At 41.7% G+C, this 27,978-nt stretch overlaps 1 pseudogene; it reads left to right on the top strand.

Moving 5' to 3' along the window:
* The first annotated feature begins 17,294 nt into the window (after positions 1–17,294).
* LOC146598692 (N-acetyllactosaminide beta-1,6-N-acetylglucosaminyl-transferase pseudogene) lies at positions 17,295–18,828 on the top strand (annotated as a pseudogene).
* Positions 18,829–27,978: the final 9,150 nt, after the last annotated feature.

The raw sequence follows: 27,978 nt of genomic DNA, 5'->3' as shown, positions 1-27,978 counted from the left end.
TTTTAAGACCAGATGGACGGGCAGGGGAGATCTGAGTGCAGCTTTTTGGAAACCTCTCTTTAGGAGGAAAAGCAACGTTTTTCCAAGGAGCACGTGGGCCATGTCTCCCCCTTTAATATTTATTTGCTAAACCAACTACACTAAAGCAACTAAATAAGCCAAACCAGGAAGTAATCAGTAGAGTTAAGGCTGAGCAAACACTGCRGTGCCAATGTGAGGTACCTACTGAGGACTCTTCTGTGCTTGGATGAGCCACCACCTGGTACAAATTCCTCTGCTAGACACCCCATGGAAATGTAACAGGCACCTGCCCGTTCATCCAATGCCTCTTTCGCAAAGCAGGCCCTTTAGTTCTGGRTACCATCATTGCCACTGGCAGAAAACAAATTCCTAAAAAGACCAGACCTATGAGTAAAGCACTAGGGGATTAAGACTGTGCTTTATTATTATTATTAATRTTACTACTACTCGGGGAACAATTGTTTGCTCTCAAACACAAATGATGGTGAGAAATTTGTCTCTTGTATAGCAAAATAAATCCATGCTAAAGCCACCTCTTTTTGTCTTTGGAAAAAGAAACCTAGCCAAGATCTGCTTATTTATTTATTCTGACCTGGTCACTTTTTTATCGCATATTTAATTTGCTTAACAGGAAAAAAAAAAAGGAAAAGAAGAAGGCAGCAATTTTAAGAAAGTAATTGCGGGTGTCCATTGGACTTAAAGATCAGATTATTTTCTGGGCAATTCTGACTACTCACATTTCCTTCAAAAAAGCTTTTGCCTTTGAAATGCAGGCAACTGTTTTGCCAACAATCTCATAGCTGGAGTAGATTGCARCTTTATTGATCCTATTACCCCAAAATAATTATATATAAGGTTTATTTGACGTTTATTTATCTTTAATTTTTCATCAACAAACTTAGCAGATGAAATTCAGAAAATAGTATGTTATCTCAGACCCATCACCATGACCTGTTTGATCAAAGAGTTATTCCTAATGTAAATAAATTGTTCTAGGAAGGGCTGCTCTTGTTAGGCAAAGTTTCATTCACTTCACTCCCCAGTTTAAAGCCTGCCCTCAAATCCATTGATACAACTACACATATCTGRCAACTGCACACATCCACCAAGCTGAATACGAAACACAAAGTTATGCTCCAGTTTTAAGCCTCTACAYGGAGAGTTTTCCTTGGATTAAGATTTCAAAACTGAGGCCTTAATAAGATATGCCATAAAACCTCAAACAACCTTGCTCCCCCAGGGATATTTATCTTAAACATTTAATTGCTCAGTAAAATAAATTCTGTATGTGTATACTTATACAGAGAGGATTTTGATCCAGCAATTTCTGTGTCTCTTCTCATCTGCAGCAGCTTAGAGTGAGTCTGCACTAATGTCCTTAGACAACATGGAGGGACGCACATGTCCCAAGCAGGAGCTGTGCTCCGCTAAATAATGCCAACTCAGCTGCTAAATATTTACGCACAGACAGGAACGAGCTTCTCTTGTAATGCTACCTTGTAGCTATATATTACTCTTCAAGAAGAAAAACAAAAGGGAGTCATTTAAGTACAGGCCAAATCCCTGCTAGAGGAAATAATAGAGCTCTCCTAACTCTCATGGAGCAGAATGTTATAACATTAACTCTGTTGTTTTTATAATGACTTCCCTCTCAAAGCAGTTGCAATTGTACAGTAAACTTCAACAAACCCTCTAGAGGTACAGTGTTATTCRTTTATCTACTTTACAGATAAGTAACCTGATGCAATGAGAAGATAAGGAATTTCCCCAAGGTCTCACAGCTGGTTTGCTGAAGATCAAGGAAAGGAAACCAAGATTTCTGACTGAACTAACCACTAGACTAGTATCTGCTTCTCCTGTTGCTGCTGACAGTGCATCCTGTAGCCAGGAGAGTGATATTAAGACAAGCAGCAAGCAATCAGAACCTCTATAAAACAGGCCATTTTCAGGCAGGTGCCTAATTGTGCTCTTTGATATCTAAACTTCAGCACCCACGTCTGAAACTCTTGGCTTCACTTGCTAAAGATACTTCGGTGTTGCATCAATCCAAGCATGATATAATACATTAGAAGTGGGATTGCATTCTTCAGTGCATTGAATAAAACACCTCAATAATTCGAAGACATATTTATAAAACAAAATCCGGTATTCCCCGTAGCAGAGTTTAAATAAGATCTACTTTGATATGTCTATGCTAACATTAGAACTGCTGTCTGCAAGGCATATATTTTAATGTCTCAAATAATTACAAAAAGTATTACTGGAAAATGACTGTTGAAGGCTCTAACGTCCACAACAATATCAATCTGCACAAAAAAACTCTAAGTGGCTTTTTTATTAACAAGAAACTTCCAAGGCTGTAGTCTTTAATCTAGACCAGCTTGCATACGGCTGCAGTGCATTTCGCCTTTACCATTGTCCTAACACATGCCAACACCTTGTGACACTTTACAGCATTAAAAGCAATGCTGCGTGGCTAGAGTAACTTGCCACTAAGATGCATCACTTGACCGAGAGCAAAACAAAATAGCGAACAGGATGCTTTTTCCATGGCAGCCTGTGTTACAAGGCTACTTTGAAGATTCAGCTGTGTTTATATAGTGTTTTATACCAGCATTACCTGCCTTCCTGACACCTCTGGAAATGTGGGAAACAACAGGCCATTCACTGGTATAACCTTTCTGTATAGCAGTGGAAGGAAGACCAACCCGCTAGATGTATAACCTCATGGCAATCAAGAGCTGATGTAATCGGTCTCACGCTAGCCTCCTCCCTGTGTCAAAGGGAGATGAGGGTGCGGCTGGAGGACTGAGGTTATGGCTGATCTACACCCACATAGCACCCATGAGGGGCATTTTCACCTTGGTGTCTRTTACAACTCTTGCAGACCATGCCAGGCCCTGACTGAGCACATGTGGACAAAGTGATCGGACAGATTTGGACCACCAGATTGTCACCTCCAGGAAAGCAACAGTTGCTTGAAATTGAACTTAATATTTTCCAAAGAGTTATCATAGCGATACAATAGAGCTTTCCCAAATTTACATCTTTACACAAAAAGGCAGCACTTTGTAAAGACCTAGTCCAGTAACTCCCCAGAAGGGAAACCATTTGGGAGGTTTAGTGCTGAGGGTCTAGTACAGATGAGCTGTTTGGGAAGTGAAGAGAAAGCTGAGCCTGGGAAACACCAGAGCTGTACCTAGGCACTAGACACTAAAAGGCAACTCCAAGGAGAGAGCAGGGAAAGAAACTGCCCAGAGGTAGAGCTGTGCTGGGAAGTGCTGGGTAAGAAGGGCAAAATAATGCATCCGTCTCCCAGGGGAGTAATGTCTCCCACATCTAAGCATATGAGGTTCCTCCTCTGGGAACTTAGTACAACTCCTCCTGCAAGAGCAGCACAGTTATTAGCAGCAAGCGGCCAACTATCTTGTTTACAATAGGCAAGTTTAAATGATTGCGAAAACCCAGAGCATTTGCAAATGAAATTACGCCAGGGCTGATAACCTGCTTCAGTGCAGAGTTTACCTCTGTATGAATTCACGTGGTGAGGAGGCTTCCCAGAAAGGAACTATATATATAAAAAAAAAAGAAAAAAAGAAAAAAAGATTCAAGCCTAGGTTTCTTTTCCTAAGCCTTTGGCGCCCCTGTGTGTTTTCTTTCTGGTGAATTCAATGGCAAAACAGTCACCGACTTTTTCTTACTTTAACCTAGCACTAAAAACCTTGTGCTTAAACATGGGAGATATTCACCCTAAGGACAGCCTGGACAACGCTGCCCAGGCAGCTGTACAGACTAGCTCAAACCTAAGTTGAGCTTTGCAGTTTCCCACTACTTACATATCCTCTTTTAGGATCCAAAATTGCCAGATCTGGCAACTTTATCCAAAGGTTTGGGACAAAGTGATGAACATTTTTAAAGCATCATTTCCTGGACATGGCATTGCTTATAGTCTTTTCTATATCTATGTATATTCCAACATACATGCATGCAGACTTTAAAGAGCCTTAAAGAAAACAAATAAAAACAATACATTAAAAGTATCTTGAGAGGTTTTTTTTTGGGGGGGGGAGAACCTGTCTTAAATATTGGACAGGCAATACTGTATTTGTGGGAGATATATCTCTGTGTTAGGACTGCAATATAAACCCCAGTGTTCTTCAAAAGCTAAGGCAGAAGCAGAGGAAATTCAGCAGAAAATGTAGGAAAATCCTAACAGGAACTATAAATATTTTCTGTGAGGTAGATGTCATTACTTATCCCATATCTTGGCAATAACTGGGACACAAAGGAAAGAAGTTAGTTGCCTAAGGATACAGTGACATGGTGGGACAGCTGGAAAAAAAGGAAGAAGATCAAACCAGCCTCAGATCTGGCTTGATTTATTTTGTTGGAGGTCCTGATATAAAGGGTGTCTGCAGAACCAAGTCTCCTAATCCTTGCTTCTTTTCCTCTCTTCTAGCTGCCAGTAGTTATTTCAAAAAATATAAGAGATGTGCACAGTTAAAGGGGGGGGGAGTGTTTATTTGGAGCTATTCAGAAAACATGCACACTCTGCAAACTGTCATTGGAAAAATATGGCATGTAAATGCAGACAGGCTATCACTTGCCCCAAGAGTCAGCATCACCTGCTTTGCACTTAACCTCACTAACCTGAAACAGGCCCTCTTCTGACACCTAGCTTACTCTTCCCTGCTATTAGACAGATGGCCCCAGCTGCAGGAAACGCAKGCCTGCTCTGTCTATATTTATTGGTGGGTGGTTGCACTCGCTTTGTTTCCCACCTGGACTGCTTGTTACTCCTTTCACCAGCTCTTCCAGACAGCCTCCCTCCTCACAGGTAAATCTGCCCCCTAAGGCCACAAGTTCCTCGCACAAGGGGAAGGCATCCTCACCTCCCTCCCGCGCCCCTGATTTCTTGTTTCATCTCCACCCTTTCGCTCCTCTCGCACAGTGTCATGTTGCTCCTGTGCAACCCTCTGTGAACTGCACTGCTGAAATCATTAAAAATAAAATAAAATTAACAATAACTGGAAAGAAGGAGGAAGGGGCTGCTTAAATCAGGACATTATTTTTTGTCTAGTTTCCAGCTATCAAAGTAAGGATGTCTGCCCTGCTGCCCACTTCACTGCTGGGTGCAGATACAGGCATGTCTTAGCCCCTGCCTAGTCTCGCAACACACTGTAGGTTGTATTTCAAAACTTGTGAATAAGCCACTTCTTAATCTTCTTTCAGATCCATTAAACAAAATGAGCTTCTTTAATAGCCCATGCTCACCTGGAACCACCCTGGGAGGAAAGCGTTTCCCAGTTTTCCTGGGAACCCTGCTCCTAGGCAGTGTTGTTCCCATCTTGTCAGTCTGTCTTGAGAGGGTATCTTTTGCTTACCTCCACTTTGGGCTTTTCTTTCACAGGAGGATATGTTCTTTTTTGTTGTTGTTTTGGGTTTTTTTTGTTTTTTTTTTTTGTTTTTTTTTTTTTTTTTCTCTTACAACAGGGCCCATTAGCCAAACAGTGGGAATATATCCCACTTGTGAGGGAATACAGTGCAACTGTAACTCAAAAGGGCTGTAAGCCTGAACTGCTTACATTAATGGGTTATGTGCTGCCTCARTCCAATTTGCAGGCTGTTGACTGGACATAAGAATTCAGAGCAACAACAAAACCCAGTCCCATAAACAGGCTGTCTTTAGTTTTTAACTAAATTAGCCCCACAGCGAATGGCCTCCTCTACTAAATTACAGCATGACTGAGCCCATATCAGGGACTGAAAGAGAGTCACGYGACTGGTTAAGAACAGCGTTATTAAGATTATTATTGGGGGCTGGATCAGGCCCAATATGAACACAGTTATTCAATACCTTTAAGCTACAATTACGCGTGACAGAAGAAGCTTAAGTGGCTGATGGCAGAGAGTATTTGGCCTTTATGGCTGTGTAACTCATATGCAAGCAGACAGGGCTTAGGGCATTGACAGACGGGTTGTGGTGGAGCTYGCTGTGCTGGTTGAAGATGTTTCCATCTTCAGCCACTCACTCCAATAAAAGAGCTGGCAGAAGGGATTTTTTTTTCCTGAGCCTCAGTCCCTCTAGGGCAAAGCCCAGCACCTCAGGCTGTGGTTTMACATTGTAGAGAGTTCAGTGACAATAGCAGCTTTAAGGGATTCACACCCTCCTCCTCAGCTTTGCGTCAACATTTTGCAGACCTGCTCTACTAAGCTGGAGTGCTTCAGTCTAGGGAAAAAAAAAAAAAAAAGGCAGCTTATGCAAATCAGTTCCTGAATTGGATCCTGAATTTGGGCTTGTCTGGCCAACAGGCTCTCCAGCCRTGGAGCTGAAGGCATAGCATGGGGACAGCCAGCCTTGCTGCAGACAACCAGCAGTTTGGAAGCCCGGGCCTTATCTTAAACTGCTCATAATAGTGGGTCTTTTGTGCCTCCTTTCACTTCTGCTCCTGCAAAGCAGCCCAGGTCCTGCTGGAGAGGCTACCTTCATCCTTCCTGGAAAATGGGAGCACTCACAGTGCAAGTCAGTCTCTTCTGGCTGGGATTGTGCCCTGCAAGCAAGGAGGCAGAAAGCAGGTATGAAATTAGAGTGGAAATATTGTGGAAAAGAGTGCTTGGACCAGCATGAAATTTCACATATATTTTTATCAGCCAGCCTACATACAGCCGAGAAGACTACCTTTTTATAATGGGTGGCTACCTACAATTTATTGGAACTGAGCTGTTGCTAAACACATGGAGTAGCAATGTATTAACACATTGTAAAAGGCTGTTTGATCACCATGGGAYTCCAGATGAGCTAACAACAGAAAATAAGCCATGATTCACAAATGACTCATTTCAGCATTTCTCTTTGATGCAGTAGTTCAAGTAAGCCCTGTCTATGCACATTCAAACGAGTTCACTGAATAGTCACTGAGAGCAGCAATGCCATGCTTACAAAGTCATTTTTACAAAGTATAAATAAATTTTTAAGTATAAAATTGGGCAATTTCAAGCAAGCCACGCCAATACATGACTCTATTAGTCATTCCTCTAGGTAGCCATTTCCACATTTAGAATAGCASCATCAAATATTACTTTTTTGGTGMTTCAGTTCTCCAGATCTGAGGGGGTCCAGCAGCTTTCCTGCATTTTCAGTGAGATTTAAAGTAACGTCATGCACTGTAATATCACAGTGGGGTTTATTTTCTATGAAAAAAGCACTATAGTGGCCATACCTTTGATGAACTGACTAAATCTTACTCCGCTGAAGACTAGCCCTTGTATGAGCATTTCCGATGAYTATTCTCTTTAGTCAAGTTTCTACTATCGGGAACGAAAACTTGGCGATACTTTAGCCAACATTGCCATCCAGTGGTGCTGAGGACAAACGACATAGGAGTCTCAAATCCCGACAATAGTGAAAGGCATGTAGGAGGGGTAACTTTAATTAGTTTAGTTTTCGCATCCAATGATAAAGCTGCTGTACAGGTTAGTCTAAACTTGCACAGCAACATAATCGTTGCGTATAATCAATTATTTATTGATAGCGCATAACATTTCCATCAGTTATCTCTGTTTAGCAACAGCTTGCTGCTCATCAGGATGTTGTGGAGCAGACAACGAACTTGCAATGTAATCAGGAGAGCGCGCACTAACTGAACGGCTGCCAGCGGGTCTGAAACTCTGCTTGTATCTGGAGGTGAGTTTTTTTCCTAGTATAAATTCATGGTGCTTTAATAGTCATGTTAGCAGTCAGAAGTGTGCTTTGCTACTGCCCCATAGATTGGAGACCTGAATTACAAAAAATGATCTCTTTAATGCATTAATTTGGCACTTGCTTGCCATAGATTTTTTTTTCTCCAATGTTACTAGGCAGGTTGTCCCCTCCAAACCTCAAGCATTAAGTAGCAAGTACAGAACATTATTGGAAAAATAATTTGCAAAAATATGCTTCCCCCCTGAAAACTTGCAATATTTGCATTTGTCTGGTCTAGGCTTTGAAATACATCACCCRCTTGCTCTTTATGGCTTTGTCATCCTCCCATTTTATACTGTCGGTGAGAAACCCTCAGAATCAGCTGGATCTCCCCTCAGTGCAAAGGAGCCAATTCTTTTCATGACTGTAACCGAAAAAATACATATCTGCTTGAGTTTAAGTGATTATATAAGATGAGTCAAATGGACTGTTTTCTTTTTTTTGCAAAAGCTGAGCAGACTTGACAGCACAGAGGTCACTACACAAGCCTGCGTTGTGGCCCTTCTGCCACAGTAGAAATCACCATAGCAGGACAGAAGGTGCCCACTGCTGAATATCAGGGACAAACAGTTTGGGGGCACTATAGTGGCCTGCGACAGYTTTACCACAAAGAGTTAATATGTGACCTCAAATGTAGATAAAACTGAAAGTAGGATGGAGTATATGATACTTAAAACCAGGCAGCGAAATGCAAAATAAAGCAATGGCCATGTGTAAGGGGGACTATTCACAGTGGCTTGCTTCAGCACAGTGTAACTGCTCTCCTCTCTGGGCTCCCTGTGAAGGCAGTGGAGAGGAGGAGTCTTCTCTAGAGGTACAACAGCAGAATTTATCACTCTAAATCATAGATTCAGTCACTTTGGATCACCCTTGTACTGCCTCCATGGAAGTAGTCAGTTCCTGGTAGAAACTGAGTACTTGTAATGACTTCAGCCATAGTTCTCCAACTGGCCATGTGTCTTTCCTCCAAGGGAAACGCATCAGTGTGACAAGAGAAGGACTAGCTGAAGAAAGAGAGAGCAAGCACCTGCCTGTGCAAAACAAGGCRAGGCAGAGGGACATCCAACAGATATGGTGCAATTATAGACCCAACAGARTAGGAACGTAAAATGCCACAAATTTCATACTGTAGACACGGCGGCATTACTCGAGTTCAGTCCCAAAGCAGGCTGGATATTAAATTGATCAAACTGGTAATGAAAGTGGGAATTACTCCATCTCAGCTGACACAAGGCAGGTGACCTTATTAAAAAATATGCCAGTATATTTAATGGGGTAGGGCAGTTTCTTGGGGAATTCATGATTAATGTGGCTATAACTCTGWAGATCCCACAGCTAATGACCCTGGAAAAATTCTTACTTCCACTGATGGCCTGTCTGAAATTTTTGAGATGGCACTGTGTGAATATAGGTGCATGAATTCAGCCATTACTGTCTAGCAGATAAGCCAAGTAACTCTAGAGCTGCTGCAGTGATTAGGGARTATGCAGGCCTCATGTTGGAACCAGTACGTTTGGCATCTCAGATCTCATGGATGGATGTGCTTGTTGGAGTCTGTTCAGCCTAACTGCTGGGAGCAATTCAAAGTCCCATACCACTGAGTCACCACTGAAACAACAGAAGTTGCTGGCCAAGACGCAGACTGTATGTAATGTTTTGAGTGAGACCTGACTCATGCAGAAACCTTGGCATCCACTGGTAACCAGTGGTCTGGAACAGGGCTGTGTTTGCAGCTGTCTTTGTGTATACAGAAAGAATCAGAGAGTGAGAAAAGCAGCWGTCTGTGTGCCTCCAAGAGGGAGCAGGAATCTAAGAGGCCTGTCCTGAGTCATAACGTCCAACCAGTATTGTGTCCCCAGCAGTTGCCAGGAGCTGAGGCCTGAGCAAAAGAGCAGGGCAAGCATGTATGGTACTTTTCCACMTGTATGGTACATTCTCCCAGCCTCTGACCATTTGCAGATGAGGGTCTTCCTSAGATGGCTGTGGTTTCTGTGTATTCAACAATGGTTCTCTCTCTCATCAACTTGCCTAAACTCCTCTTGGACAGAGCTTGTGGAGAGGTGGAGCTAGCTGATATTTAGGAGTGAAACAGCCTGTCTTCTATTTGTCCTATCAGGTGTGGGAGAGGGCAGTCCTTTGCACACATTCTTTGCAAATAAAAAGGAGTATGGCAAAAACTAACCTAAATATAGGCTAGGAGTTTGGTCCAAGGAGCARTATCAGTGTGAGCAACTGGCAAGAAGTTGTAAGTAATTCCCAAGCAGAGAAACTCRCTRWCCTGTTGAGCTAATCTGGAACAAARGAAATAAAGATACTTCCCAAATTTAGAGACCACAGAGTGGAATTACATTTTAAGACAGAATCCAGGTACTTTATGAAAGTAAGATCCAAGAAAGCACTGTGAAATAACCTACCACAAAGAGAAAATTCATGTCAGAGGAACCAGTTGCCAGGCTTGTATAGTAACTAGGAAATACAGTAAGAAAATCTTGGTCTGAAATGGTAAGATAGATCAGTGAGGCCACCAGTGACCTGAGCAACCGTTAGAAAATGGGGGAAGCCAAGATACCTTTGGCCAGCTTGAAACCTGCCATTTTAGCAAGAAGAGACCTGGCAAAATGTAGTTGGCCATAGCAGTTGAAGATTGCAATGCTGTGCAAGACAGGACGCTTCCAGTAGTTTTCTAACCTCTTTTTAACCTTCCAGCAACCCAACATGTGGAGACTAGATTGTCCCAGCTCCAGTAATTCCATCAGTGTCTAGGCTCAGCCTCATGGTGTCTGGTGATTGTTGCCCCTGCATTTCCCATTAAAGAGACATAAAGTGTTATTAGATAATGAGAGAATGACAACTCAACACGCCGGCACTAGCCTCCACCCAAAACAAAAGCAAATGGAAAGGTCCTTGGGGAATCTGAAGCACCTGGGAGCTGGAGGTTTTGATCGAGTGCTGTTTTGGATGGGTATACACATGTAAATATGTAAAGCATGAGTTGAAGCAGAGAATCAGTAGARAGCCATGGAAATCTTGATAGAGTCTGAAGCAGTACTGATTCTGAAAAGGGTGATATTGATAAATCAGTATGGCAAGGGTAGATTAAAAAAAAAGAGACTGTTCTCACAGCAGAATATTAGTGATTTTTAGTGTTAGTTTGGGGCTTACAAAATGTGAGGCAGATGGATCACCAATACAGTTTGCTTTTCCCAGACAGGTGGTTATACAAAGAGACAAGGTACTTGGATCAATAGCTCTCCATGTTACCAGTTTACAACAGTCAGTAATGYATGTAGCAAGTATCCTTGAGAATTTTATGTTTGGGCATAAAGAAAAGAGTCTCAGCCAACTTCTTATAAAGAGCTCTTGAGGAAGAGACAAAATGGGATCATTTGAACTATAAAGAAACCCAAGAAAAAAACAAATAAACAAAAGCTCAAAGCACATGCTCTGGGTATGAGAAAATTTGCATCTTCTTAAACAAAAATACAGTAGAAGTCTTTTTTTAGAAGTAAGGAGACGTAAGGGCATATGGGAGAACTTTTTAAAGACAAGTCCTGGTYTGATTCTACCTAAACTAATAAAAACTCTGTTCCACTCAGAAAGATGCTCTAAAGACAACAGATACTTACCACAAGCCTCTGAAGGAGGTCCCTAATTATTCAGTAAAAGAAAACTAAGAGATGGAGTAGACATCTATCTCATTTGCATCAATGATATGAAAATACAGGAGAGGTGGAACACATGTCAATAGGTGAATACCTACCGATGTATTACTTATTAAACAAATTTTCTGCATATTTAGAGTGAAGTATCACACAAGTCCTTTTCTTTCCAGCTCATTCTAGGATTATGCTGAGCTTAGCAAAAAGTATGTGATGGAAATCAGCAGAGATGAGAAGCATATTTCTAAATGATGACAAAATCTTTTTGTTAGTTTTTTWAAAAAATATAGTTCCTAAGTGTAATAGGACCCCTAGCTCACCTAGAGCCAAGCTAGGTGATACTGTAGTATAGATAAACATAACAAACAAAACTAGAAGAGACCCAGGAAATCAGTTAGGTCATCTGCTGCTCTAGGTCTTGACCATTATGCTCTGCCAAATTGCTGACAAAGCTATGCCTAACCTGCTCTTTAAAACTGTCACTGGGGGAAATTCCAGCCTCCTCAGGCAATCTAATCCGCATTTAACTGTTTATCACTACAAAGCTTCCCTAGTGGCTGATCTTCACCTCTCCTGATGCTATCTGAGTCCACTACTTACTGCCCTGTCCACAGAGAATGCAATGTCTCTCCCTTCCTATCTGCATCAGAATTTGTTTCTGTTTTTTGTTTGTTTGTTTGTTTTTACATATTTTAAGACTCTCTATAGATGTCCTTTTCTTTTAGATGGGGAAGAAATAATCATAATTCTCTCAGTCACTTCTGTCATATTTTCTAGATCCCTCAGGGCTCTCTGCTCATTGCATACCTAGAGACAAGTTATATTGGTAGAATAAGGAGGAAGGTAATGCTAAATGCTTACTGGACCCTTTTGAAATAGAAGGACTGATCCACCCAGCTACCCTCTCTTGCGTACAGACAGACCTCTGTACCAGCAGGTAACGCTCTTGGCTGGCCTTGCTCTGCAGAGCAGGTCATTCGCAACCTGTAGATGTGGTGGTTTTACTCCTGTTGCTGCAAAAGTACCTTGAACCGGAAACTGGCCGAATGGCAGCCCTTGGCCACGAAGGGACCTGGCAGGAAGTGTGCTGGAGGAGAAGCTGCTCTGACCTGATACGTCACTAAGGTTCAGGTACTGAAATGTGGCACATCACGTTCTTCCTCTGGTTCCTGTTCCAYACATTTCTTTTCCTTTTGGTTAGATACATACATCAGCAAGTTAATTTTTCCCCACTAAACTAGAACTGAAATCAGGTTCTGACAATATCTTTAATTAACAGTGCTCAGTAGCATACAAAATCTGAACACCTGACAGTGGCCCATATCAGCAGCATAGCGTCACCCACCGGCAGAAACCCCAAGGTTCATGTCCATGAAGTTAATTAAGCAAGTGCCCATATGTTTGCAAGATTCAGTCTGGGGTAACTTTGGGCACTCCTCTAGTGCAAATAATAGCTGCAGGTGTACATTTGTACACTGATGTACGTTAATCTGCAAGAAGAAAATGGATCTCTCTCCGTGCCTAGACTTCACAAGTATCATTTATAAAACCCATTCATATTTAACCAAAGAAAATCAATTTCTCCATCAGAGTTAACCTGCTCTCTATTAGAATATGTTTAATTATGGCCTACTTTCTCTACATAGGAGGATAAATGAGCAAGAAATAGAATGCAGTGCTGTTGCTCTTGAGCAGCTGGCAAGAGTTGTTTTCACAAAGGTAAGTACATGTCCCTGCCGGAAATGCAGAGATTATTCAGAAAAGTGAGCAAAGGAGTACTCTGYTTTGGAGCATTAGTGAGTTTGCTTTGCAAAATGTGCTCTGCTGGAGACTAGGAAGTTTACATATTCCTTTTTTAAATCTAAAAGTCTACTACAAATTCAGATAAAAAATTAAGTCCCAACAATGTAAGAGTCTGTATGTCTGATACTTGAGAGTACAGCAAGCCAAAACCAGATGAGAGAGCGTACTGTCTGGCCTCTGCTGTTTGTGCAAATGTATGTGTTCACTGACTGTGTTTAGCTGGATTACTTGATGATTTTACTGTACCATGTGAGCTGAGCTAGCATTTTCCTTGATGTGTCATTTCATCTCTCCTCCCATTTGCTGTGAATGTGGTGCGTTGTGACTGTAGGTATCAGTGTCTGTGCCTGGAAGCTCCTTTTKTCAGGTAGGTTTGTATTTTCTTCTCTTTGAATAGCCAAATTATTGCTGGCCGGGCACTGCAGAAATGGCAGGGACTGCTGCGAACTGGAAAAAGGGCAGGACAGAAGAAAATATGCAGGAATAAACTTTAACTGCTAAGATGCTACTTTCTCTTTCCCTGCATTATATATTTTATATTTACCATCTAGGTCAGGCAGGGCATGTGTGTAAGGCCRTGTTAGAAAAGATCAGTGCCAGGCAGGGCTGCTCCAAGACAACAGTTTTCTGTAGACTGTGCACATTGCATAGCATCAAAGAGCAGCACAAGACCAAGGCGTTTTCATCATACATTACAGCCAAAACCCAGCCAGCATTCCCTGTTTGGCAGTCCCTCCTCCAACCAGAGGACTTGAGCTGACAGCTCTTCCAGCTCCCCAACTCTAGCTGGTGCAAGAAGGCATGAAGGATGGGGAAATCCTTTACTTGGGCACAAAACAAAGAGCTGTGGCTACCYACACTTCCTAACCAGAAAAGCTACACTGAGGAGAAAGTGTTTATGTGCAGCAGCCTCTGCTGTGGTTGTAACAACAGTGCCAATTCAACCTGACAGCTTTGGTATGAGGGTCATGAAAAGCAGTGTTATGATACRGATGGTTTTGTCCTAACAACGGAATTGAAAATGCCAAGTCACCCCAAGCAGACATGAAATGCATTTGATAACATTTGTCACTACTGGCTAAAGCCAGATAGGAACTTAACAACCTAGATGTGCAAATCCTATCTATCTTGGTTTTTTAATTTAATTAGCTACCAAACTAATTGAAGCCAATTACTTATATTGATAAAGGCCAGGAGCTGTTTTCTAAGTACTAACTATATTCCTAAGATTCGATGTCAATTGCTAATCTTACTGGGGAGTGTGTTTCTACTACATGGGCCATATTAAAAGCTCCTCTAATGGTAAAACAAGACTTGTCACAACAAAGGCTCAGGGGAGAATAAAAAGAAGCCACACTGCAAACCTTATTCAGTAGTAGTTTTCATTCTACCAGCGCAAGTATTTTACAGTTGATTGGCCAGCACAGACCCCTCTTACACAGTCTCAATTGAATAGCATGTTAAACTTGATCTTCTATTATCTTTTGCTCAGCAACATTTTTTTTTCAGCCAAAACATGCAGTAATCTGCAACAGGAAAAGAAAAGAGTATCATGAGGTTTCTTGCCACTCTACCATTCTTTCACAGATATTTGCCATACTATGGTTCAGCTTTACATCTAGATTTGGATGCATCTGAACTTGCCTTCAGATGAGGTTGTAAAATTGATAACCTACTAATACCTCAGAAAGAGTCCTTCTTACTAAGGTGGCCCATGCGACTTGTAGACTCTATTTCTTTGTTTCTCTGCTCTTTTCTAATTTCTATTTATAATCCAAGGCTCGGATTATACCAGATCTTATTTCACAAAAATCGGTGCAGGTAGAACTAGTAGGAAAAAAAAATTGTGAGAGCTTGGTCTTCCATACCAACCATTTTGTATGTATGCTTTCAGATATTTAAATAATACTCATACCAGAGAATCTAGGCATCAAGTTTAAAAAGCAGCACAAAGCAAGTATTCTTCCTTCTCTGCAGCCAGTAGAATGAAAGGATCATAGATAATCCAGATTGCTGCAAAGATGTTGCAACAATGTCTGTACACAAAAAATAACCCAATAACAACAACAACAACAACAAAACCCACTCACCACAGAAAAGCTAATTTTAACACCAGAATTTTGCACTTCCCATAACTCCCTTTCCTATAATGAGCAGGCCAATTGTTTTCTGAATATAACCTTCCATTTTGTTAAAGACCAAACTAGTAATGCAAAGTTTTAACACCTAATAGTATGTAGCCTCCTTGGAAACAGTTTTTTTTTTATTATTTTATTTTAAGTTCTTAAGTCTTCCTAGCTGTGCAGTAGTTTACATAGTGCCTAAAATACAGAGCTTTGGGGCAGTTTTAAAGGCTCTTGGCTCAGTTGTCAGCTCATCTCTCTAAATCCTCTTTCAACAAACTATATTGTTGGGCTTTGACAACATTTTCCAGATCACTTCTCAGCAGTGTCAGGCAAGTAGCTGTTATTCCCTGGGACTTTGCACACCTGCGTTCCAGCCCCTTGGCTCCATCACAGTGGTCCTCTCTCCTCCATCCTCCATACGAAGATGGTGTTTCTGCGAAGAAGACTGCATGGGAACCTCACTGTGACCACAGATATCCCTATTTCTGCCAGCTGATTTTTTTTTCCTAGAACTTCAAAAAATGTGTCAACTAAGAAGTTCACCTTTTCCCAGTGTGGAGCTGCTTGTCTTTGAAGAATCTCCTGCTTAACATCATAGGGGAACCTTGACAGGCAGGTCTATCTCATGTCCTGCATTGGTGCCTACCTTGGCAGACCATCTGGCCACAAATGTTTATGAAGTTTCTTCAGCACCTCTCTCCTCACTGCAGCTTCTGATTTTAGCTGATGGGCTGGAATCACAGCCTGCAGCCTTCAGTCTTTTTCAAGTAAGTCTCCTAGAGACTGTTGGGGGCCAGGATGGGAGAAAAGCACCAGACCTGCCATGCCTGAAGTAGCTTGTCTGCATGAGCTGGGATGTAGATCAAAGAAAGTATTCTGTCTGCTCCACAGCATGTTGAATTGCCCAATAAAAACATATATTGGCATAATCTCGGATCAGCTGATACAGCCTCAGTGTTATTTCATGTTGAAGCAAAATGACATGACATTGGAGAAAGCTTCACTCCCTCAAATATGTTCTCTCATGGCAGCAGATCCATATGTTCTCCCAGACAGTGGTCCAAGGCAGCTTGACTCCTAGAAGAGAGAGTTACTAATTATTTCGCTTTAGGCAAGCCTTGCCACAGTCTGTCATCATACAAGCATGTTGCTACATCAAATGCATGCACAATTCTTAGAAACAAGGATGTCTCATTAGGGAGTCTAAGGTTAGCTTAAATAGTTTAAATAATAGGTTTGATAACCTGGTTCCTTGTGATGGATGTAAGCCAGGAGTCCACCACAACTCATCATTTAGCAGAAACTATTTTGCTGTACAGCAACAACAGATTTCACATTTACAAATGCGGGAAACATTACTGCAAAAAACCCCCTGATGACTCTGATATAATTTGACACAAAAAAGATTCTTCTGCTTTTTATAGGTGAGTGTTGCTGGCCTTATATGGTAGCATCATGTGCTGAACAAAACTTTCATAATTATGAAATAGCAATGACTGACAAACTTGAATGGTTCAGGAAAAAAGTCCCCAGTACACAAAATGAATAAAAAGATAAATTATAAAAGACGTAAATGTGAAGTTTTCCTGTCACACAGTGAACACATGGATAGGGATGGGATGGGATGGGATGGGATAGGAAGGGAAGGGAAGGGCAGGGCAGGGCCAGATGTTCTTTGCCAACCCAGTAATACGTATTGTCTGTTTAATCTCCAGGGCGCTGTGCAGTAGGTTTCATCTGCAAGTCATTCACTACTTATGCTGTTTTTACATTAATGATGACTAAGAAACTGTATTAAAAGGACAACAGTCGTATATTATGCATCACACTGACACATGTACTCTCCAGCAAGAAGCAAATGCAGCCAGTAAAGAAAGCCATTTTGTGGTGTCTGATCTGGACCTCTTTGCAATATTTCAGGTAGATTTTTTTTTTCAGGTAGCAATGAACACACTCAGACATTGGTTCTTCACTGTTTTGATTCTAAGTGTTTCACTTCCATTTGTTTTCTATATTGTTAATTGGCATGCACAAAAATCTCTTAGGATACTGAACCTCTCAGCGAGTTCAGCTTTAGCAGAAGCCTGTAAAGCACTTAATGAAGATAAGGCATTCTTTCTGAAGGAAAACACTTTGAAAACATCATCCAGAAAATCCAGTTGCACAGAATATGTCACGCAGAATCATTACATCACTGGAACCCTCTCGGCTGAAGAGGCYGCCTTCCCCCTCGCCTACATCATGACCCTGCACAAGGAGTTTGAGACCTTTGAGCGGCTCTTCCGGGCAGTGTACATGCCCCAGAACATCTACTGTATCCATGTGGACCAGAAGGCGCCGGCTGCCTTTCAGCAGGCAGTACGGCGCCTGGTGGGCTGTTTCCCCAACGCGTTCCTGGCCTCCAAGATGGAGCGGGTGGTCTACGGTGGCATATCCCGCCTGCGGGCTGACCTCAACTGCATGAGAGACCTGCTGGCTTCTGCTGTGCCCTGGAAGTACCTGCTCAACACCTGCGGGCAGGACTTCCCCTTGAAGACCAACCGGGAAATCATCCGGTTCCTTAAGGGCTTCAGAGGCAAAAACATCACTCCTGGGGTGCTGCCACCAGCCCATGTCACTACACGCACCAAGTACGTACACAAGGAACAATTATATCCTTTCTTTTCTTTCATGCTGTGGACGTTTGTACATAAAGCGCCTCCACCTCACAACCTTACCATCTACTTTGGCTCTGCATACATCGCRGTCACCCGGCCCTTTGTGAAGTTTGTGCTCCAAGACCAGCGTGCCATTGATTTACTGGCATGGTCTGAGGATACCTATAGCCCTGATGAACACTTCTGGGTGACACTCAACAGGATTCCAGGTGAGTCCACCTTTWTTTTTTTTCCTATAGATACATAAGCTTCACACACACATGCACATATGTGTACCTGCACATATACACACACGCATATTTCAGGCTGATTTAGATAAAGCCTAGACAAAAAAGTTAATCAGATCATAATTTATATACCAACTTGATCTCTAAGATAAGCTTACTTGCCTTTCATGTCCACCTTTTTGACCACTCAGGGAGATACCATTCTGTGCATGCAATATACACATTACTTCTTTGCATCTGACCAGAAGCCCAAAGGATCTTAGTTTTCATTAAAATGTTTGGAATTTTCAGCTGATCCAAACCCTGTAAAATTTGAAACAAAGAAAAGGGAAGGAACAAAGAGAAAGATAACTAATTTAAGCTATGTAAGTACTGTAGTGAAGGTGTTCTCTACAATGTTTTGTTGGGGACAGGGAAGGAAAGATTATATTTTTCCACAGATAGAAGCAAATTTCTCCCTCTCTGTCTCTGACTCCAGAGCCAGAAAATCTGATTTCAGATCCACAAAAGAAATGTGGGAACCCTGGAGTCCCAATCCATTTACGGACCATGCCACAGCATCTCTCAGATACTGATTCYCAGAAATCTCTGTGAGGCTAGAAATGGAGGCACTAAATTATTTAGGTGCCTAGGACATGCTCATGAAGAGTTAAGCACCCAAATGCCCTTAAAAATATTAATCACTATCTCATCAGTGCCAACCAGTTCCCTTCTCCCAGAGCCAGGAATCTGAATCAGCTGTTACCAGCCTGCTGGTGCAGCCCCACCAGGGTGGGGGCTCTGCTAGGATTGTCCAAGAGCTTCAAATGCACCTGAGCCCCAGGCTGGCTGCCTCAGGTCCAGGCTTAATATTCTTTCCGCTTTGCTGAAATTCAAGCATGAGATAGACCGTCACAGGCTTGGAGAACACATAGCTAAGTGAATTTTTCTGAAAATTTGGGCCCTGAGAGAGGGTATATTCTCTGTGCTATGTAAAGACTATCTAGTCTGCCTTGTACTGAAGAATGATTGGAGAAGTAGGATATTGTATAATATGTACCACTGAGGCCCAGTAATGGGAACTCAAGAAACTGCTTTCTTCTTTTGTAGTTCCATAGGGTGAAGACTAGCCTATTAGTATGAAAGAATGTGCATGTCTGGGATAAATCCGTTAAGCCTGGGAACTGGAACAGCAAYTGGCAGGGTGTTTTGTGCCTCCTCTTACTCTCTTCCCTTCTCTCAAGCTCCACAAAGAGAGGAGGAAATAACACAACTGTGTGTAAGGATTTGAATCTGCTTCCAGGTGTCACAGGCCTCTTTGTGGGCACAAACACACACACCAGCTCTCCTTTAACACCTACAAAAAATCATGTATTCATAGGTACTGCCTGAATTCCATTGTACAGACTCAAGGATTCATTCAGAGAAACAGAATTAGARATAGTATTTTCATCTTCTACATTACGTGTTTCTAATTAGTTTTACCTTGCTCATATGACTGGAAGAAGGGTTGGAAGATGCACAGGACCTCTCCCCAGTTCACACTGCTTTTAAAAGCACTAGGTAGAATCTTACTGTTACCGAGTTCCTGGAATTTCATGGCAGCTCAAAGTAAGATATGAGCAATGGAAGCAAGGATAAATCTCTTCTCTTGCCCTTACATTTTTCACCTTCCCCCTGTTGTAATTCRTGGAGAAGGAAAACTGGGAGCACTATCAAAGCATCAGAGCAACTCTTTAATCTAAGAAGCAAACTTTACATGTATCTTGCAAGGCTTCCCACTTTGAAATAATCATATAACTCTATCTGAGAATAGTTCTTGCTCTTCCAAAACTACATTTTACAGCTGGCAYGCACAAGATAACAGCAAGTGATTACTCAATTAGATACTTACCGTGCAATCATCACAATCATCATCACCTACTATTAGTTGGTAGTTAGCTGACTTTTTCAGGAAGCTTGTTGCTGTGATCTTATCATAGTCCATTGCCTCAGAAGCAATAAACCTGGGACTAGATGTATTCTCCAGAGTCAGAGCGCTGTAGGTAGACATCATTTGTTGTACTGCACAGTTTGGCTTACATAGTCTGTGTAYTTCATTGTTTTTCTTCCATCACTGTCCACCTTACAGTACACTGGCACAACAATTTCATGTGCTTGTTCTCTTTGCATCTAAATGAGAAATTTGGAAAAGATGGAACATTTCCATATTAAAAAATGTTTTCTTCCTCTTCCATGTTTTCCCTTCCCTCACAGTAGTGTGACAGCCAAGCAGCTTTGACRGACATACTCTAGGGGCTGCTGTTGTCCAGAATTTTGAATGCAAGCTATTAAGTGCAGCACAGGGTGCCAGACCTGAATGTACCTGAGTCAGATCCAGAGCACCRAGTGACTCTTGCAGGGAGAAGTCCCCTTTAGTTCATGAGATATGAGCTTGGGACTCATTTTCTGGTCCTCATAAAAACTTTCTGTGCAAGTTTGACCAAGATGCTTCCTTTTTGCTTTTCATGCATGTTAAAGGGATGTAATAGCATCAGCCAAGGGTCTAGCTACTAGAACAGTTGGAGGCCTTCAGACAAGAAGAAAGATCATTTACAGACCAGTTTGGATGTACAGCATGTTAAGAAAGAACTAGTCCAAACACATATTTGTAGTTGTAGACAGCCATGATCTCCTCAGTGTAGATATATAAGAAGAAGTTGTTTGGTTCCCAACGTGAAAATAACAAGCTTATTACCCAGAGCCATAAAATGAAGAACAGGATTTTCTTAGCCCCCTAAAGGCTCTTGACTTTCAATTCTTGACTTTCAGTTGAGGTTTTAGATAACAGTCTTAACTTATCTTTGGTATTCATCTTGAGCCATTTATCTCCAACATGACTCCTACRTAACAGAAGAATCTTGAAACTCATTTTTCAGATAAGGAAGATAAACACAGAGAAATTAATGGAAAGTATTTGCAAAGTATTTAGGCTTGAAGTGACCAGCCCTAAATCACTTCCTTGTGGTCGCACAAGAAGTGTACAACACCTCAGTGCATGTCAGTGGAACCAAACCTCCCAAATCCCAGTCTAGCAGCACAATCACTGCACCATCTTTCTCCTCTGCGCTAGAGCAAAAAGAAGATTCTGGGAGCCATAACAGAGGCATACATTCACAGTTAATGCCACTGAATCCCTTAATGTGGCTATACTRAATCCTGTTCCAAGCCAAAATACTGTTCTTACTTTCAGGAAATATGATCACAGTATAAGCATAGCTTCTAGAATTTCTGATGGGATTCAGGCAGTCTCAGGGGATAATTCTTCAGGGTGCACATTGGTATGTATGCACACACACATATATATACATACATGTATAAATACTTATACACTGGCCCACTAGTAATTTAAACATTCATTGTTCAAGTAGGACTATAAATGGTGGGAGAAGTAATATGAGCAGTTTTCCTTCACAGCTACCAATACACTTTGTAAGGGAGACCAGTGTTGTTATTTCAAGCTTACAGAAGAGGAAGCAGGCAGAGAGAAGCAAAGTGATATGCCCAATGTCATAAAATGGACTACGGGCAAAACCAGAATTAGAGCACTGGCACCTTCTTCTTGGTGTAATGCTCTGTCCAAAGAATCAASCTGCTTTTTCAGAAAGCTTCGTCTACAGTGAGGTTGCAGTCCCTTCTGCACCAGCCCTGCTTGTTTACTAAGGGTGAGGTTGCAGAGGATAGTTGAGCTCTAGAAAGTTTGTTGCCACCAAAATGGGRATTTTTCTCTTGCCTCCTGCTCATCCTTTCTTTCTCCCTTTCATGCACTAGCCCTGTGCCAAGAGCTTTGTCAGTTCAACTCACTAGCCCTGAAGGAAAAAAAAATCTACTTTTATTCTGAGTCAATRAGTTGAACTGGCTCAATGCAGTCTGACCAGCACTTGATCTAGTACAAAGAAAACAGGGAGAACATGCAGACATGGGCAAAGGCAYGAGGGAAAAGGGAGGGAGAGGAGAAACAGAAGCCATATCTGCCCCTTTCAGCAGCAGTGAACCATTAGCCTGGCTTAAACTACTATTTACAATTCCACCTGATTAAAGGCAGTGCAGGGTGTGAGACTCCATGTGTCCTCTACACACAGTACAACTCTGCTTATTTGCTTCTCTCTTTAATTTACACRGGAATATGTACATGCAATACATATGAATTTAAAGATCAGTTGCTACAGTAAGAAAAATGCCTAATACGAAAGCCCATTGCCTTTGYTCCCAGCAGAGGAAGTCTGTAACCTCTGCTGGGAGCAAAAACATAGGCTGAAACACATAGGCTGACATCCGGCCTGGAAGTGCCCTTCTGCTTTGGCTGAATGGTTGCGTACAATTCAGTTCCAACTCTTTTGTACCTCTGCATGTGCAGAGAAGACAATCAATGTGAAGAGGAATAGGGGAGTGTTTCTGCTTTGGTTCTAGGATGTTATTAGGCTAGTTAGTAGGGAGATGCTTTTGAATGTACTTAGGCACCTTGGCAGCCTTATGGCTTTGACCACTTGAACATGCCAAGCACTTAAAAAAAATCGGTCTGCTGCCTGAAATTGGAGACCTGAAGCTTATAATGTCTTTCACAACTGTTCTATGTGTTTTAGTTCCCAGTAGTGATAATATGAGCTTCTCTAGAGCTTGCAGAAGTAACTGTCCTTCTTCTCCCTAAAGCATAGAAGGGCAATTGCTCTGGGCAAGCCACAAGTAGGTGACTTACACCTCATGCAGGTGAAAATTTSCAGCCAGCRGAGAGGCTGTGACATACCAAGCCAGAGAGACCTACTTCTGCCTGGTCTGTGTCAGCCCCCTCTCTCCTTTTATCCCAGATACCAAAGGGAAAATTGAAAGCAAATTMAATTTTGTCACATTTGCAGCTCTTTGCGCAGACAGCTGAGGGCAACTTGATCCTGAAAAGGCACAATGTAGCCAGCAAAATCTTACTAGTGACCCTGAGGTTCACTTTGCTCTCTGGACACCACTGGAGTTTCCCCTCTTTTGTGTGCTTTGAGAGAAGAGTCTAATATTTACACACGTCCTGCCTTGGCAGGTTCTGTTGCTATTAGGAGTTTACCAGATAGAACACTAAAAAAAAAAAAAAAAAAAAAAAAAAAAAAAAAAAAAAAAAAAAAAAAAAAATCCATGAGTCTGGGTTTCTTTTCATTAATGAAAGACAAAACAACCTCTTTGAGCATAAAATGAATCTTGTTGATAAGAACCTACTATCACCATTTGCCCTTTTGTAAAAAGGCATAACAATGTCCAATTGCCAGATGCCCCACTGCTGTCTCTTGTGGAGTCTTTATGCTTGTGTAAAGGGAGCATAAAATATACACAAGAAAGAGAGAATTTTATATGCACTAGTCACAGGCAGAAATGATTGCATGGTCATGCAAAATAGTATCGCATTAAGCTCTATATTTTCAACCTAAGTGCAACAAGCAATCATGAAGACAATGCTAAAATTGCATCCAGAAAGGTTTTCCCTCATTATAAAGCAGTTAATATTTTCTGAAATCTGATGGTTATTTTTGTAGTAGCTAGTAATGAAGTGAAAGTTAGGAAAAGTTGAATGAATGTATTTAATTGAATTAATGTATTCTTTACACTTGACAAATAGCAATGAATCTGGTAAAAAGAGAACTGGAACTGACAGAATTTTACAACTGTTTGGGGTGATCTGTGGAAGTGGTACACCTTGTTTACAGAGTAGAGAATTATYTGTGATTTGCTCTATGACATTAACGATACAGCACTTGTAATGGATCTAACCCACCATCCAGACAAAGAGGGTATTACACACATTTGGACACATTCACGTGATAGTCCTAAAGGAACACTGGGCACACAGCATGCCAGATCACTGCCTGCCACCAAATAAGACAAACTTTTGCATCAGCTTGAATATCAGTAGTYGGCTATCAGAAGCAGCAACTCACAGTGTTTTGGGCAAGCGCTATAGCACAGAAGCCCTGACCATGCCTTGACCTGAGTGGGTAGATTGTAAGGAGTCTCAGAGCCTCCAGGCAGCTTGCCTGAGAGCACAGATATCTGGGGACACCAGCAACTTCAATCTGGTATCTTTGAGTGAGGTTCTTTCTCCTGTTGCTGCTAATCTGATATGGAAATTGGAAAGCCATGGAATATGACTTTGCATTCTGCCTTCTGTTCCAGATATTCATCCAACTTTTTACATAATTGCATACTGTGTCTATCTAAGTGCAAAGAATCAATCTCACCTCTCTAAGATGGATGAAGGTTGCTAATATATTCCACCTGTGCAGGATCAGGGAGGAGCCAAACTGATAGATAATTTTGTCTGCAAGTGGACAACTACCCCCAAACTTCTAAACTGTATCTGTGCCATTCTGATGGCAAGCCCTTGGCTGAGAGCTGAATGGTAGACAAAAAGACAAGCAAGATAGATRGCAAACAATATGTCTCTTATAAGACCAGACATGTGGCTGATAATGCTGTGAGTTAAGCTAGTACTCTTTCAAGACAGATAGAAGTTCTCTTTGTTAAGAACTCACTCCAATTTATCTGAAGCAGTAGCTTCATATTCAAAGTAGAGCTAGTGGCTCTCAAGGAACACTTCATTCACACCCCTTGGTTGTGAATGTGGCTCAGAGATACAGGATTAACACCAAGAAATTCTGAGAAGCGTTGTTAGCACATTAATAAATCACACTCAAGAATTCCATATATATATATATATATATGTATGTATGTATGTATATATATGTGTGTGTATATATATATATATATATATATATGTGTGCATATATATGGACATGGACATTTGCTTGTACAAAATATCTACTTTTTTCAGACATTTTTGCCTGCACTGAGCTTCTTGATGCAGCAGCTTAATTATTTCCACTCACAACTACTTCAGTACCTCTCCATCCCACTGTCATTTGTAAACAGATTCTGTTTGCATCTTACTAATATGCACCAATATAGTTAAGTTCTCCTACTAAAATTTTCCTTTTCCTTAGGTTAGTGTCCACCCTCCAAAAGACAGATAGACAGACAGACAGGCCGAAGTCTTTTAAAATGATTCCAAAAGGCAAAGCTAGTGGAATAAGGTATGTTCTAGAAGAAGGTATTTTTTATCTATGTATGCAATATTACTCACATAAGTAATACTAGTTCATATTCCCCATTATTTTAATGAGACATCCTGATTGAGCAAGAACTTTTCATAGGAATAATGTACACAAAACAGGGACTTTCCTGTGACCAGTATCAAGTGTGATGACAGCAAAGCTGTTGCAATCTAATAATCAAAACCTTCCTCTTTTGCAAAACCTAGCTAAGGGAAGGTGTTGCAATACAGTGGTAATCACAAATACATCTGCAGCATAGCAGAATTTTCTGAAAAATTACTTCTGTCCTCTATCCACCACTCAGAGATTACAATTCACATGTAAATGATGTGACTTAAAATATGTGTCTTTATGCAATATGCAGTCATTGCAATTTAAGTACTGCTTTCAGTAGGAGCAGTCATTTGCTTCATACCAATTGATTGCTTCATGCAACAGTAGCTATTTTTTGCTTTGTACAAAAACCACTACTTACTGATGACAATGTAAGTATATATATTCCAAGAAAGTTTTTTTGATAAGCCACAACTAATAAGTGAACTTGCACTTCTGCACTTGATTCTCATTTATCTTCATATTTATTACACACCTAGTGTAACATGCTTCATACAGCAYGACTCCTGTAAGAGCAAAAGTAGACGAGAACAATTTAAGGAAAATATTTTTTCCTCTAAATTCTGCATGAGGTAATGTCTATCAGAATTCATGCATGTAACCAAGCAGATTTTAGCCCAGATGCAGTAACAGAGCTTTTTCTTGATAAAGTTTCTGGGAAATACTTAGAAGCCTACAGCGCTTGTTTCTGTTGGAGGGAAACTTCAGTTAGCGACCTGAAAATGTCGTCTCCTTTCATCTATGCGCAAATTCACTTGAAAGTTCTTTTAACCACACCTAAAGTTGTGTTATACTTGTTGAGGGACAAACTCTGTAGCCAGCAGCCAGTCTGTGCAGATGAGCTGGCAGTAAGTTGAACCATGCAGGAAAGAGTGCAAGTGCAGATATTCCCGGTTCATACAGAATGGTTCTATTGTCCCTGATGCTTATGTGTCTCCACAGAATCAGCTCACTCCCACGCAGGGAAATGGGTATTTCCTGAATGGCCCTGTTGAGTTCATCTCCTCCAGCACAGGACTGCAATCCTCCTTCTGCCAAAGCCACTATGATTTGCTTACAGGTCAATAAAAAACTCAGAAAAGCTCTTCCAAACATATTGCTAAATGGAGCTACAGTTGTTGGTGCTCACCGCCTTTCCTTAYTATTCCTCAAAATGATTTAAAAGAGGAGGTGTAGTTCAGCTCTCTTACGATTGTCAGCAGCTTGACTGCTCAAGGACAAGGCATGTCCTGCCTTAATTCAGATCACTGTCTTGAAATAAATAGTTTTTAATAAGCTTCCCTTTCCCCCCTCTGATCTTTATTTCCTTCACTCCAGGTTTTGCAGTCTGCTTTAAGACTTGCCAGCCTTTAGTTAGTCCCTGCACCCCATGCACACTTTTCATGCACTCAGATCCCCCATTGAAATGAATATTTATGGCAAAAAATACAAAACTGAGGGGGCAGTGTTTTTCCTTCACGGTTTCCGTCTCCTTTTGAAATAAAGTTTCTTCTTCCAAAGACTCCCCCGTATCTTTACCATTACCTCCTTGCCATGGACAGGTGGGAGAACTTGTCTTGCAGGACAAACAGGAGAACAGAGAAATCAGGATTTCAGATAAATGCTTCTTGCATCTTCTCTCAAGAGCACAGTCTGACAAACCATTGCCCTCATTGCTGTGCCGGGTTAAGAGGTTACCATTTCCACCCTACCTACCTTTGCTCATTARGCTCTCTTGCGTCACGGAGGGTTTTTAACTTCTTGATTTCTCCCTAGCGCAGGCTGACAAAACAAAACTAATTACTGTTAGAAAACCTGGGTAGGACTAAAAAAAAGAGGAGGTGAACTGGCAGTGTTGGGTTCGGGGAGGAAGCCTGGCAATGGCACAGCATCCACGAGGGCGGTTTCACGACCAGCTAAAACGGAGCTGAGCTCCTGCAGCTGCTGGAGGACGGGCTGATCCTCGGACCTGCGTCCATCCCCTTCCTCCTCCTAGGGCAGCTGCAAGTGGGCACGAAATAGTATTTTGTGAATACAAGATGTGGTGCACTGCGAAGGTGTTTTCCAGAGGTGACAAATCCCTTGTCCCATTTATAGGAGTTTCTGTAGCTGTTAAACAATTGCTTGTCATTCTTGTTTTTTGTTTGAGGGGAGGGGGGAGGGAGACGGTATGATCTGTTCTGGATTATTATTCTGTAACATTCAGCTGCTTTTGAAGCTACCTTTGAACTCTGCAAGAAATAGGATTTTAAAAAAGCAGCACATACGCACTCAGATATAACCAGAGCGCACCAAGCATCAAATCTGGCAGCCTCCCACAGCCGCAGCACATAGCCCAGCTGCCCCCGAGGAGGATGCAGATCCCTGGGGAAATGATTTGGGGAAAACCTCCCGCGTTTCCTAACTTTCTTCTGTTTCCTTTATTTTTTTTCTTTTTCCCCTCCGTGTTTCCAGTTGTTTTAACCGTTCTGTGGCAGCCTCGGGCTCCCCTGGGCGCGGCCGCCGCTGGGGCCGTTGGGGCCCGGTGCACGCGACATGGCGGCGC

The sequence above is a fragment of the Rhea americana genome, unplaced genomic scaffold (assembly GCF_003343005.1).
Source record: "Rhea americana isolate MKP2758 unplaced genomic scaffold, rheAme1 scaffold_156, whole genome shotgun sequence".
In the NCBI taxonomy this organism is placed as follows: domain Eukaryota; kingdom Metazoa; phylum Chordata; class Aves; order Rheiformes; family Rheidae; genus Rhea; species Rhea americana.
This window is presented reverse-complemented; position numbering and strand designations above follow the sequence as displayed.